Below are 11,704 nucleotides of genomic sequence, written 5' to 3'. Positions count from 1 at the left end.
GACCAGCCAAAGTAAAACCCCCGATTTTAGAGTGTTCTCCCACTTGCTTGGAGATCAGAGTGATGTATGTGGTGGATTAATGCATGTTGCCAATCAGCTGTGTAACATTAGCAGGTTAACGATGGCTCGTTGATCCTATGCATTTGACCCTGATTTGACCACAAAGGCAAACAAAAGCACTAATTAATGGCAGCTGTAAGTAACCGGTTGTCTATCGTCTGTGTCTTGTGTATGTTTAATAGGCAACTGGATGTTTTCTGTAGCTTAGAGATATCATAACAATTAATTCCCTGAAGAGGGTAGACCCTCTCCCTCATGCTAAACTTAAAGTGACTTATAAGGTTCCACTTCTCCTCAAAAAGACAACTTTATTTTCCTTTCTCAATGACAAGCCTAATAGTATTATTGCATGTTGACTATGTGCAATAACTGCAAGCCAATGTTCATAGGCATTGTCAGTATTTGTCTTCATTATTTCTTGAATTCCTATTTCTTTATTTGCCAATACTTCCACTGTAAGCCAGTGTTTTCAGTCTACACAATAAATAGTAAAAATAAATTCTACATTCATAAATAATACAAAATAAAATAATAATAATGATTAAAAGGTTCTATGATTAAATGTATTCTATTGGTCAAAGGTATGTTAAATCCACCTGTTGCCCACTACTAGTATTTCTTACCATAAGGTGTGCTAATACTACAGAATCATATACATTTGAAAAAATATATTTATGATTTTTTAATATATGTATATATATCGGTATCGGTCTTGAAAAGCAGGAACGGGTCGCACTGATCTAGATCTGCTATTTTCACAATATGTATCTGTGGAACTGAATCAAACTAAATTAAGTGCCTCAACTCCTAATTCCTCAGGGTGGGGGGTCCCCAGTTAAAATATGATTATTTTGGGGGGTCGCTGCCTGAAAAGGTTGAGATCCACTGCATCAGGATATAATGTACACAGTCACACACGCATAGAAGATATGGAGATTGGAGATCAAAGAAAACGATAGGGGGGGGGACGTGTAATTGGGGACCCATAAAATGTCCCTGGGACCCATCTAAAAGACCACCCTTGCATCCCAGGACCCATTACATTGAAAACCTAGCAACATCACTGTTGATGACTACTTTACAATTACTGCACAATTAGCTAACGTTATCTTCAATAATCAAGGTTTCTGTCAATTCAAATTCATAGAAGTGGAAGAAGCGACATGTTATCTTACCAAGAACAGCATCCAGTTCATCATAGAACGGGCTTTTGGCCGGTGACAAAGATTAAGACGAGACCAGATTAAAGTGAGACCGAGTCTACTGTTGTCCTAGTAACAGCAGATGTTGTCCACGGTGAAAGAACACGTAGCTGTCCTCGTCAATGCCTGTTGTTTTTTGTTTTCATATCACAATGTCAAAACATACCGATCTGATTCTTGTTTGGATGAAGAAACGCCAGACAGACATTCACGTTGCGTTGTGGACGGCTCGCCGTTGGTTTTGTTGTTGTTGTTGTTGAGGAAAAGGAAGACAACCACTTCCTGTGTCAGTCTCTCTAACAATACATTTATACGTTTTTATAAATGCAACTATTTGCCATTGGAGTCGGAGTCAACATGTGTAAGGTACAATCACTATTCAGCCCATTCAAAGCGTGCAAATAAACGCATCAATGAAATAATAAATATATGTTCATTCCCTCCTGGGATTCGAACTCTTCCCAATGTCAGCATAAATACACCAGACAGGCGCTTACTCCGGTGCGCCATTCTTTTCACAACGAAGAGGTACCATAAACAAGTCATAGAGTATACAACCAGTCGTTATAAAACAAAACAGACATGGTCACTAGATAGATCAGATCAACTTGAGACCTCAGTCACCAAACTGATTTTATTGTACTGGTCTCCAACACGGCTGTTTACTACAGATTTGTTTCTAAAATATCTCACCATGATCATCTATTATTCATTATGTTATAGGCTACTTAGAAATAGTAAATGTGACGCATGATATGTTAGATAAACTGTTCGTTTATGATCAATGCTAGGCCTAATGATTAATGGTTATTTATATTGACCAGATCTGTAGAGGGCGCAGGTGAGTAATTTAAATAATTCCGTCTGGTGGACATGTTTTATTTTCTGCCCAAAAAGTGCATTATACAGAGAAGGTGGTGTGCTGAGATGTAACCCACCGTGGAGAATAGTTTTTCAGCAATACAAAACAGCCTTTGTTTCGATGAGTAGCGAAATCGTTTTCTTTCGTTTTACTACAGTTGGAGACCTCGCACGGTAGTGGAATTTTCAGTCAATGGGAGGAGCACCGCTCCTAATGGAGACCAGAGCTCTAAATGGACATGCCTTGAACTGCCATTTTCTGTGCAGCGACTGCAACTGTATCTTACAACATACTATTTCCAGGTGATTAGATTACATAAACATTAGCTTCAATAATTTGTAGGACATTTAAAATTGACTGGTCAATAATCACGTCACTGTAATGTGGGGTTTCAGACACTTTTGGCCATATTTTCTCTATAATTGGTCATGTTATAAACAGTTTATCTAACCTATCGTGCGTCACATTTACTATTTCTAAGTAGCCTATAACATAATGAATAATAGATGATCATGGTGAGATATTTTAGAAACAAATCTGTAGTAAACAGCCGTGTTGGAGACCAGTACAAAAAAATCAGTGTGGTGACTGAGGTCTCAAGTTGATCTGATGTATCTAGTGACCATGTCTGTTTTGTTTTTTTAAATGACTGGTTGTATACTCTATGCTCTATGTGTTGTTTATGGTACCTTTTTATTGTGAAAAGAATGGCGCACCGGAGTAAGCGCCTGTCTGGTGTATTTATGCTGACATTGGGAAGAGTTCGAATCCCAGTAGGGACGAACATTTATTTATATATTTATTAATTCATTGATGCGTTTATTTGCACGCTTTGAATGGGCTGAATAGTGATTGTACCTTACACATGTTGACTCCGACTCCAATGGCAAATAGTTGCATTTATAAAAACGTGTAAATCTATTGTTAGAGAGACTGACACAGGAAGTGGTTGTCTTCCTTTTCCTCAACAACAACAACAAAACCAACGGCGAGCCGTCCACAACGCAACGTCAGTGTTCGTTTGCCTGACGTTTCTTCATCCAAACAAGAATCAGATCGGTATGTTTTGGTATTGTGATATGATATGAAAAAAAAAACGGCATTGACGAGGACAGCTACGCGTTCTTTCGCCGTGGGAGTCGGTGGGACAACATCTGCTGTTACTAGGACAACAGTAGACGCGGTCTCGACTTGATCCGGTCTCGTTACAAACTGAAACACCGGACCACATTTTGAGAATCACTGTAAATGTACTTACGACACACATCGACAGATTCCTCGTCTGAACTCCCTCTATCCGTCCGCAGGTCTCCCAGATTGTTCATTGGTCGGCTACCTGAAAACGATTAAAAACCTTAGTAAGCTACAAGTGCCCAAATACCACAACACGTTTGTGTACATTGTTATCCTCACGTTAAACAGCTGGCCACTAGTGCAGCTAGCGTGAAGCTAACGTTAGCCAGCCACTGTGGCTACTTTTAAGAGCACAATTAGCTAACGTTCTCTTCAATAATCAAGGTTTCTGTCAATTCACATTCATACAGGTGGAATAAGCGATGCAATCTTACCAAGAACAGCATCCAGTTGGTCGTAGAAAGGACTTTTGGTTGGTGAAGCTTCAGTCTTCTTATTTTGTTTTAGGCACTCAAGGTAGCGTCGCCGGAGATAGCCCAACCTCTCTTTTATCTTTTTCCAGTCTCCAAATTCTTCGACAGACGGGTGCCGGAGCAACAGCTCCGTGTGGATATGTTTTCATATCGTATGGTTGTGGACCATCTCATCAAACTGTCTCTCTGAAATCGTCGTTCACCCCCCCAACTACTCGCTATCTCTATGCTAATGCTAAATGCTATCGCTCTGCTCGCTGACGTGACTGCACACGTCCCTCACACACAGTAAGAGGAAGTGAGAGGGACGTTTTCCGCTCTAAATTCATGTGGAGGCTTGACATCCGGGGAAATGTGCGGATAATAATAATAATAAATTATTATTTATTATTTTATTAATTATCCTGTGCGAATGATGAAATGTTCTAATCATGTATAGCCTTACATTACTTAAGACCATATATATATATATATATATATATATATATATATATATATATATATATATATATATATATATATATATATATATATATATATATATATATATACAAATATATATATTTTTGTTTTGTTTGACCAAACACTGCAATACCGAAAGTACTCATTATGCAGAATGGCCCGTCTCAAGTTTTCAAATGTATAAAAATCTTTTGAAAATAGCTGATCTACAAGCAATTGTGAGCTTGTAGATCTGCTATTGTCAAATGGCCAAACTATAGATAGGGCTGAGTAATTTGTACTTTACTCAAGTAAAGTACAAATACCTCAACATTTTTACTTTAGTACAGTACTTAAGTAAATCTACTTTCCACCACTGCAGATCAGGCATGTAAACACACACAATCTTCCACAACAGTAACAATAAGTAGCTAGTAGCAAGGACTTCCTGAGGCTGGCAGCAAGATTTCAAAATAAAAGTTACATAATATGATTACTCGACCTAGATTTTATTTTAGAGTTAACTCTCCCACGCATGCCAGAAAGCCCTGCAGCTGTGCAATTGCGTCCTCCGACCACTGGGGGGCGCAGTGAGTCTGTGGTTTGGAAATAAGATCAGGCAATTGTAATGTTTTTTAAAAGACACAAATCTATTTTAAAAATACATTTATGATGAGTGTCTTTTAAATGGCGCATACTAGAACACTTCTAATTGCCAGGTTTTTTTTAAAGACACACATTTATTGAAAAAATACATTTATGATGTATGTCTTTTAAATGGCTTAAACTAGAGCAGTGGTTCTCAAACTTTTTCATGTCAAGGACCCCCAAATTGATATATATTTGTATTATATTATTGTATCGTATTATTATTTGTATTATATTTGAAAATATATTGTGCCAGGGACCCACAGAAGAGAAGATTTGTGTTGCAAATGAAAAAGTTCAAAAGAATTTCAAGATTTTTCAAAAATGTTAAAAAATGGCAGAGGTATTGTAGAGGAGGTCTCCCTGAACGCGTGCGTATGTCCAAAGTGTTACCTCGCGGAGCCGTCTCCTGTCCAGTGTCCAATTTGTATAGGCTATGCATTCCTTTGAACAGCATTTATCCATTTATATGAAGTATTAATGTTTTAAATCCCTTTTTGTTACACAGAAACATAATATGTGTTGTATAGAAACATAATATGTCGTTTAAATGCTTAATTTATAGTTTTAATGTGCAAATTAACCGTTTTTCAATGGCTCCTTTTTGCTCTAGAGAGTACTCTTATTCTGAAGAGATCGTCCACCGGAAGTCTTATCGTTAGCTAGCTCTTATCGTTGCTGACGGAACACAGCTCACTGTAAACAACAACGGTAACATTACTAACAAACTGTCTTTTTCAATAGTCTTTACGTGATTATATGTTAACGTTAATGTCATCGTGGTAACAAGACTTTTTCTGTGTGTTATCCTTTTAGCTCAAATGTTTGACTGTAGTTATCAATCAACAAAAAGATTTACGTGATTATATGTTAACGTTAATGTCATCGTGGTAACAAGACTTTTTCTGTGTGTTATCCTTTTAGCTCAAATGTTTGACTGTACTTGTGCTTCTGAAAAAGATGTCTTCCCAGTCGAGTGAAGTCGCAGCGGCAGCGAAAATGGAGAATCTCAGTAAGTGCACATTTGATTGCATAAAAATACAAGCTATCGCTTTCGTTTGTCCAGAGAATGTAATACTCCTCAGTGGTGGAAAGTAACTAAGTACATTTACTTAAGTGCTGTACTTGTACAATTTTGAAGTACTTTTACTTGACTGGAGTATTTCCAATTTTCAATACTTTTATTTCTACTCTACCACATCTCAGATGTGAGCTTCTAGATCTGCTATTTTCAAAGGATCTTTTGGGAACTTGTGAAATTTGACATTGTGCATAATGAGTACTTAAGTGAATTTTGCTGCCATACGCTTGTACTTTTAGTCAAGTACATTTTGAATGCTGGTACCTTTACTTGTAATAATGGTATTTCTACATTGCAGTATTGATACTTAAATTCTTTTTTTGACCAGACAACTCCCTGCGGGCCAACAATATGGCCTTAGCTGTTGAATTGGCTGCCCAGAGGACGAAGGTCAGACAGCTGGAGATGGACATTGTTAAACTGCAGAAACTAGTAGTGGATCAGGACTTTCATATGGCCACCATGAAGCACAAAGAGAGAAAGCTGGTTAGTGTTTATTTTTATCATATCAAGGACCCCCACATTTCATGTTAAGGACATGAAACTATTTAATGTCAAGGACCCCCAAATTGATATGTACAGTATATTAGACAGGGCCGAAAATGGAAAATTCCCCCTGGAAAACAATGTGGTAGGCATTTTTGAGTAAAAGTACTAAGTGAGTTGTTTCTATGATTTTTAGGCGCTGAATCAATTTCTGCCGGATGCCAAGCTGTAAAAGTCTCGGTTTAGGCATAAATATCGAGATATTTGCATAATGAGCAACTTAATTGCCAAAAACTGGGAAAAGGCTATACTTTAGCTTTTAATTAACTTATAAAGGTAATCTAAGAGTTTAAGTCCATGTTTATGATGTCCAGAAATCCATCTATTACCATGGTGCAATCATGCTACCTTTCCTTATTAGCATAAATTATGCAAGAATTTGGTAAAAGCCAGGATATTACAATTTGTTTTTCTCTTTTAGTCCTAAAAGTTTAGCTCTCAAATCTAAGTCTATGTTTTAATGTCCACTTACTTAATGGCCTTACTAGACTCTAATAGGCTCTATTAGGCTGTACAAGGCACTTGTCAGCCCTGTAGCCCCTTTGCACTTGAGATTAACCACTGTGTCCACGGGCAATAGTTTTACAAGGGTTTGTGTCCACCGGCAATAGTTTTACATGAAAATGTTTAGGCTGTAACAATCGGCCTTTTTACATGAAAGGATAATTACTACCAAAAAAAGGAAAAACAACGAGATCGGTGGGTGTTTTAACTGATAAGATTTTTTATATAATAGCCAGGTATAATTGACAGGTCAAACGGTATTTAAATGAAATATGACCACTTTCAAAATGACTTCTGTCCCTGTTATTCTCTCTGGTAAATAAAATAAACAAGCAAACAAACAAATGAATCAAAAACAAACAATAATCACTTTAACTGCCCCTCCCTCCCAAACAAATCCCACTGTCCCTTGTAGCCCAGCGGGTCACAATGCTATCAAAACAATAAACAAATACACACGGCGTCTAAGAGTCTGTCATGCACGCACGCTGTTTAAATAAATAAATAAACAGTCCCGCGACCGTCCTCTTCTGACGCGCTGCCGCGACGCAACAGTTCCTTATAATCCAAATGAAAAGAAAAGTCTTCTCCGCCCGATGCGGCCCAAATAATAACTAAATGACGGGGTACCCCTCTAGTTTGTATTCCATAAACGAGCAGAACGCTCGGGTTGATCTCACCGGCTCTGTCGGCTCGAATCCCGACCGGCGACACACCACAACGGTGCTCGGATCCCACGGCCCGTCAGAAACGGCAGGTTCCACTCCGCTGTCTCGAAAGTCCTTTGAACCTTAGCTGCAGTCTAACGTCACGTTTAAACTTAGAATCAAAACGGTGTAAACTGGCGCTTCAAGGTCTCTGCTTTCCTCCTCCGTGCACAAACGGTTTGGTTCGTTCACCCCCCCTGTTGTGTACCACACCCTGTATTAGTAACCTCGGGTGGCATCAATGATTCAATTATCCCCCCAATCAGACCCGTTACAGTTCATGTGAATAGGACCAGTTCATATTTTCTCATGGCTTCAAACATGTTACATACAGTATATTTACAAATATAATAACATGCACAGGTCGAGTGGAATACTTATAATAATAATGTGCAATTGTCACAAGGCTATAGTATAGTACTGCCCCGTACAACCTAACAGAGCCCAGCACAGCCCACCAGAGCCCATTATAGCCCACCAGAGCCCAGCAGTCCGGCACATTCCAGCACACTGGGAGAATAGCTTAGGGTATGGGCGTAGTTAAATGACTGTAATAGGTTATACAGTGCTGGGTCCAGCTGGAATAGGCTAGAATAGAATGTTCTAGGCCTTACTAGACTCTAATAGCCTAGAAATGTTCATGTAAAACTATTGCCGGTGGACACAAACCCATGTAAAACTATTGCCCGTGGACACAGTGGTTAATCTCAAGTGCAAAGGGGCTAAAGGGCTGACAAGAGCCTAGTACAGCCTAATAGAGCCTATTAGAGTCTATTAAGACCTAGAACATTCTAGTCTAGTCTATTCCAGCTGGACCCAGCCCTGTATAGCCTATTACAGTCATTTAACTACCCCCATACCCTAGGCTATTCTCCCAGTGGGCTGGACTTTGTGTGCTGGAATGTGCCGGACTGCTGTGCTCTGGTGGGCTATAATGGGCTCTGGTGGGCTGTGCTGGGCTCTGTTAGGTTGTACGGGGCAGTACTATACTATAGCCTAGAAACTTTCATATAAAACTATTGCCGGTGGACACAAATCCTTGTAAAACTATTGCCCGTGGACACAGTGGTTAATCTCAAGTGCAAAGGGGCTACATGGCTGACAAGAGCCTAGTACAGCCTAATAGAGCCTATTAGAGTCTAGTAAGGCCTAGAACATTCTAGTCTAGCCTATTCCAGCTGGACCCTGTATAGCCTATTACAGTCATTTAACTACCCCCATACCCTAGGCTATTCTCCCAGTGGGCTGGACTTTGTGTGCTGGAATGTGCCGGACTGCTGGGCTCTGGTGGGCTATAATGGGCTATAATGGGCTATAATGGGCTCTGGTGGGCTGTGCTGGGCTCTGTTAGGTTGCCGTGCCCTCTTTTAGCCAGTGGATGTGTAAAGTGCATCCGTTCTTTCTTAGGCGATGACCATCCCTGCTACAACGTTTTGTGGCGTTATGTGAAGCCATTTTTGAGTTGGGTGTCTTTTTGCGATTGACCACGCCCATTTCCCCGCCCCCTTATGGCCGAGGGGCATGGCAAGTTCATTTGGTTCATCATCAGCCCATGCTACACCCTTCCACCAAGTTTCATAAAAGTTGGCGCAGTAGTTTTTCCGTAATCCTGCTTACAAACAGACGCTCAGACAAACAAGTGGTGGTGAAACCATATCTTCTTTGGCGGAGGAATAAAAAAAACTGGGACCCTTATTTCACTGGCATCCGGTGGATTCTTATTGGGGACACATTGAACTTTGAAAAAATGCTGGATGCCAACTTTTACTCAAAAATGCCTACATGGTTACAGAATTTTCCATTTTCGGCCCCGTCTATATGGCTGCGGATTCCCATTTGCAAATAATTTGTGCCAGGGTTGTTAAAATGTATTAAAAATATTCCATATGTTTCATTTTTTTTCAAGATTTGTTCTAAAATAGCAGATCATCAAGCTCCATGATGTTTCTCATTACTTGTAGTAGATAAGCTATTTTCAGATAGCCCATGTATTATAGGGTTAAAGTGGTAAAATTACACCATTATGATTTTTGACCATCATTGTGGTATATTATAATAAGGAATTACTTATAGAGAGCCATATGTGTAAATGAGCTTGTAAATGATTCCAAGAATGTTAAACACAGTAACCTTGATACAAGGAAATCATTTAAATCATCCTTGTGTTTAATCATACAGTACAGGCTGAAACGGTCATGTGAATTGAACATGGCCTAATCTGCCTCCCATGAAGGATGTTTGGATATGTGATAGGCACACAGCGTTGACAAAAGAAGACATTTCTTTCCTGCCATCATATTTTGTATTTGACATGTTCTTTCCACAGATGCTCATCATCAAAAGCCTCAACACCCTCTTTGATGTGGGCATGACAACAGACCCTCCCGAATCTGCTGCTGATCCAGGGAACACAGTGCTCCTGGACACAGACATGGACATGACTGTATCAAACACTGTTATAATAGATGTCCCAGCAAACAATGGATGTTCCTCTCCAAACGGTGTACCAGCCCTAGTACCAGCCAGTACTACAGAGCACGACTTTATAATTCCAGGTAATATAACAGCACAGTCAGAAACGGTTGGAAATGCCACTGTAGGGAAGCAACATTGTGAACAAAATCTTCCTGCATTCCCAGCCAGCGCAGAGGGGTTTTCTGCTGACGAACCAGGCATTTCAGAGGATTGGAGAAACAACACTCATGAAATGCTGCCTTTGGACGATGCAGCCAGAGAAACTGTTATTCCTGATGAAGCGTCTCCAGGTGAGATGTTATGCATGCTTACTGATCGAGAAAGTTTTCGTCTCTGCAGCTAATCTTGCAAACCGCTGGACTGATCAGCGTTAAACTTTCCATGCGTAGTGCACATTCCCAGTTGGCCAAGGAAGACGCTTCCAATCGGCATGATGGTGGTGCTGTATCAGGCCGCTTATGCTTGAACCATAGGTTATACAATGAAAGAATAACAATCTCCCATTGTTTTCCCATCTCTCCAATCTCCCAATCTCCCACTACTAACAAATCGGAGGTCATGTGAAATGCGTGCATCATTCAGATTCAGAGTTTTTTTTAAAAGAAATGGCCAAAACGCAGCATCCGATCTACCCCAACTGTTCTAACTGATCTACAAGCTTATTGATTATGGTAAACTCACATTTCATATCACACCATACCTGTAACTTTCACTCAGGCCAGGGACCCCCAAACTGATGGGGAGATGGAGCAGGGACCCCTTACCTTGTAGGATGGGGGGGGCTATGACATATATTGTATAATTATGTATAACATTGTGTTTCATAATTTATAAACATACCATGTTATTTTGCATTCAATACTAAGCTATTAAAAATAATAGACAGATTAATACATTCATGCTTTTATTTTAAACATACATGTACAAGGCATAGTGAGTAGGGTGGCCGTACTGCCATTCATAAACATATAAAATCACAAAACATAACATAAATACACACAAGATACATAGATACCGAGAGAGAGAGACAGAGAGAGACTTTTTATTTTTTTTTATTTTTTTCTTAAACTTATCGATGCCACTCAGATTAATCGACATGCACACCACTACCACATGTTTACCAGCAGATCATATAATACAATTTGAAATGCAAGTGAGGGCTTTTGGCTGAACAAACCACACTCGCCCCTTTCAAACGGCATGGTGATTATAATGAACCCACAGGATTTAATATTGTCCGTGTTATTAAAAAAGACAATGTCTGCACACCTGGTTCACAGCTATTATAACACGTCACTCTCTCTCGCACACACACACGGATTACAAGGCATAGTGCAGAAAACATGAAAAATCTCGGTAAAACACCGCCGTATGGAGAAGTATTCTCTCTCTGTCTCAGGGCAGTGCGAGCTTCTGCTAAACTCCCCCTCCTCTCACACACACAGACACGTAGAGAGAGAGAAAGAGAGAGAGAGAGTGAGAGTGATGCACTGAACTACAGCCTAACTTCAGAGCAAGTTAACGATGGCTCGTTGACCCCAATTTGACCACTAGGCAATCAACACAGTACT

The 11,704-nt window shown here is 39.7% G+C and overlaps 1 protein-coding gene across 1 annotated transcript in view; it reads right to left on the bottom strand.

The window, feature by feature from the left end:
* The window catches only part of LOC311060426 (zinc finger RNA-binding protein-like), a 110,509-nt gene that overhangs the window by 17,080 nt on the left and 81,725 nt on the right, over positions 1 to 11,704 (bottom strand). The gene's annotated exons all lie outside the window — the stretch shown is intronic.

The sequence above is a fragment of the Gymnoscopelus microlampas genome (assembly GCF_963454915.1).
Source record: "Gymnoscopelus microlampas genome assembly, chromosome: 14".
Classification (NCBI taxonomy): domain Eukaryota; kingdom Metazoa; phylum Chordata; class Actinopteri; order Myctophiformes; family Myctophidae; genus Gymnoscopelus; species Gymnoscopelus microlampas.
The sequence above is the reverse complement of the archived record's forward strand: the minus strand, read 5'-3'. Positions and strand labels throughout refer to the sequence as shown.